At 27.7% G+C, this 4,070-nt stretch overlaps 1 pseudogene; it reads right to left on the reverse strand.

Annotated features, from left to right (window-relative positions):
* Positions 1-2,703: 2,703 nt before the first annotated feature.
* The window catches only part of LOC111675206, a 4,211-nt pseudogene continuing 2,844 nt past the window's right edge, over positions 2,704-4,070 (reverse strand).

A 4,070-nucleotide genomic window follows, 5' to 3' on the forward strand; every position in this document is an offset into this window, starting at 1 on the left:
TCAGTTCTAGTTCAGTTCTAGTTCAGTTCTAGTTTAGTTCTAGTTCAGTTCTAGTTCAGTTCTAGTTCAGTTCTTGTTCAGTTCTAGTTCAGTTCTAGTTCAGTTCTATTTCAGTTCAAGTTCAGTTCTAGTTCAGTTCTACTTTAGTTCTAGTTCAATTCCTTTCAATTATTTTCAGTTCAACTTCAAAAGAAAACTAAATATCACAATCACAAAATGCTTGAGTGGTACGCACCCTGGGCAAGTTTTTAAAACATATATATTTTTACAAGGACAACAAATGTATGGTTCGCTATGTTTCTCAATATGATGATTAACAACAATTTTCATTCATGTGTGTCTCTTCAGTTTTTATTTGCCCATAGTTTATAGATTGTCCATCACTGTTACCTACTCCTGTATAAATTGCATATATTTTTTATTCATATGTACATATCAAACAAATTTTGTGGGTTTTTTTCATTCAATGTCATCATTATATAGTAAGATTTTTATGATGGAATTTATTTTTGCGTTCTTACTGAATATGTAGGAAAAATTGTTTTAATTCTTTTTTTAATATTCATGTAGAGTGTGATTTTTAAATATTTTTTATACTATTATAAATCTTTTGTATATAAGTATGTTTATGATATGTAAAATGAATTATTTTGTCAGTGGTATTCTTTTTTTTATAAAATGTTTTAATTTTTTATTGATTTCAATACAATTGGCGGAAGTTTTGCCGAGAGTTAGAACACCGGTACGTATGACCATTAATTAAAACAATTCAATTACATATATGTTATACGCCTAGAATAGTTCCGAAAGGAATTATGTACTTAGAACGAAATAGACATTCATTCAGTTTCTATTTAAATAATTTATGTAAATAAGTTTAAATAGGCTAATCATTTTACTAAATATTTTTATCATTTTTCTACCACAACACCACTGTTAAAAAGATATATAAATAAAAAAGCTTAAGAAATTAAATGATTATAAAATAAAAATATTTTACAGGCTTAATAAAGCATTAAATTGGGTCAGTTACCGAGTTTAAATGATTTTAAAAAATTTATGGACACATACATACATAGATATAATATTTAACAGTTTCAATTATGTTCTTGTTAATTACCAGCATAAATTTAATATGAATCGTTTTGGTTTTTTGCCATAAAATATTTACAAAAAAAATTTAAAAGGTTTTGCACTCAAACTGTATCAAACTTTATTTAGGACAAAATAAAGAATAACATAAACTAAAATAAAATACGCATAAAATGTTTATATATTTTATTTTATGACTGGGAATTTATGGCCATTTAGCTTTTATATTTATTTTTATTTATATAAATTTCCTATTTTAAGCTGTAAAATATTTAACTTTATGAAGGCTGCAACACTAGGGGTGGCAAAAATTTCTTCGCCATCCTCTACTCTAGTTTGAAACTTTTAACACACAAAATCTTGTACAATGTGTTTTCCGGGTATAAGAAAAATAACTTTCTAGTTTTTCTTCATTTTGGCTAGAAAAATTTAAAACAAAGTTTTATTTTTTATTTACAACAAATTTCAGATTTTATGTTTTAAGACAAAATTACACTTCAACTAAGTACTTACTTTCATAGGAAATACTTACATACATACATATTGTATAATTTTTATGTTTTATAATTTATGTCTTTAAAATGGATATCCACAAACAAGTAATTGTGTGAATGAGTAGAAAAATATCCTTTACTGTTGCTTTAAATGCAAATTTCTTTTTAGCTTTTCAGCTTAACAATACTTTAAGCATTCAAAATCCAAAAAAAAACTTTATTTTCTTATTGTCTTTGCGAGGCTAAGCACAATTTAACACTGTATAATACTGACTGTGATGACTGAGTTGCTTTAGCAAAGGACAATGAATGAAAAAAGGAAACACTAGAAACAAATTAGCATAAAAATGCATTAGAATGTTGTAGTCGCTGTTTTTGTTTTCTTACGTGTTGCAATGACAATGCCTAATAATGCGGAAACCAGGGTTATTAGTTGCATAAATATTTTAAATTTATTTTCTACTAACAACCAACAGATTTGACTTTTTCAACAGATTGTTGGCTTTACGCCGCGTAGTCTGGCATTTTAAATATTCAAAAAAATGGAGCAAATTATTTTTTTTCTTTTTTTATATTTTTAAACAATAGAACTAAAACTGAACTAGAACTAGAACTGAACTAGAACTGAACTAGAACTGAACTAGAACTGAACTAGAACTGAACTAGAACTGAACTAGAACTGAACTAGAACTGAACTGAACTAGAACTGAACTAGAACTGAACTAGAACTGAACTAGAACTGAACTAGAACTGAACTAGAACTGAACTAGAACTGAACTAGAACTGAACTAGAACTGAACTAGAACTGAACTAGAACTGAACTAGAACTGAACTAGAACTGAACTAGAACTGAACTAGAACTGAACTAGAACTGAACTAGAACTGGACTATAACTGAACTATAACTGAACTATAACTGGACTAGAACTGAACTAGAAATTATTTATTCTTTGTGTCCATTTTATAACACTTTCGCGTCCTTGACTCTTTTAGAAAAATATGAGTTTTTACATACTTAAATGTTACCTTAACCTTAAACTCTGTTTGCAAAAAAAAATATCATCTCATTTCATTAAAATATTTATGGATGTACAAAGTTGTCAAATATGTTCATACACTTATCTAAAAAATAATATAGTAAAAAATAAAAATGAGCATAAACACTTAAATAAATCAACAGAAATAAAAAAAGTACAAATATACATGCAAATCTACATTAAAAAGAAATCAACAACGAAAACAACACATTGGGCTGAAAAAAGAAGTCGCAGAGGTCTACTGTTGACAGACATGCAACCTAAAGTTTAAATCTACTGTTTCTACATCATATATATGGAAGTCGCACACATTACAAAAAAGGGATATGCTTCATACAGTAAATGTGTATACCAAACCAACATCAAGGACAAGGTACAAATTCACATACCTTCATTTCTATGAATGTATGCATATATTGTTAATAATCATATAAAGCTCTTGAAAATACTTACAGAATCTGTAGTACACATCCCCGTACACAATTAGAAATATTTAGATTTCAAATTGTTGCTCACACTAACACTAATACAGACACAATATTTAACCCTGTACATATGTACATACATATAAACCTGAAATTCTAAGAATGAAAGGAAAGAAAATCATATATAATTGCTAAATACAAACAGATATACAAAAGTCATATAAGTGTACTTTAGCAAACTCACATTCCCCTAACGTGACAATCATTAGACAGATAACTACATTTAGTAAACTAGTACTACTCTATAGTTCTTTTACTATACACAAATATTGCTTGCATGCAAAATTCAAATACTAAATATGAACAAATTAAAGCCAAATTGCTTCAAGTCACAACAATGACAGGAAAAGCAACAACATTTACAAAAACGGAACTAAAATGGAGAAAAAAAAAAATAATATTGAATTTACTAAAAGCAAATAAAAGAGCTTGATTCTGAGTAACTGAGAATGATCATTGAGGACATAACCAAAAATGAATACAAATGAATAATGGACCGTAACTTATCACTGGCTAAACACTTTGTTTGAATAATGAAAAGAAAATTTAACTTGGACATTTGTATTCTTAATGATAAATGTCAAATTTAGACGGTAAACGATAAGAAGCGTTATATTTATCAATAAACTTTTATGGATATTTTATGAAGGATTGCAGAATATCTAGATATCAAAGTGGATGTAAATGTAGTGTTTAGTTTTTTATGGTTGAAGCGGAAAACTAAGACTATAGACTAGACTATAGATTAGACTATAAACTAAACTTTAGACTAGGCTATAGACTAGACTATATACTAGACTATAGACTAGACTATAGACTAGACTATAGACTAGACTATAGACTAGACTATAGACAAGACTATAGACTAGTCTGTAGACTAGACTATAGACTAGACTATAGACTAGACTATAGACTAGACTATAGACTAGACTATAGACTAGACTATAGACTAGACTATAGACT

The sequence above is a fragment of the Lucilia cuprina genome, chromosome 6 (assembly GCF_022045245.1).
Source record: "Lucilia cuprina isolate Lc7/37 chromosome 6, ASM2204524v1, whole genome shotgun sequence".
NCBI classification, from domain to species: domain Eukaryota; kingdom Metazoa; phylum Arthropoda; class Insecta; order Diptera; family Calliphoridae; genus Lucilia; species Lucilia cuprina.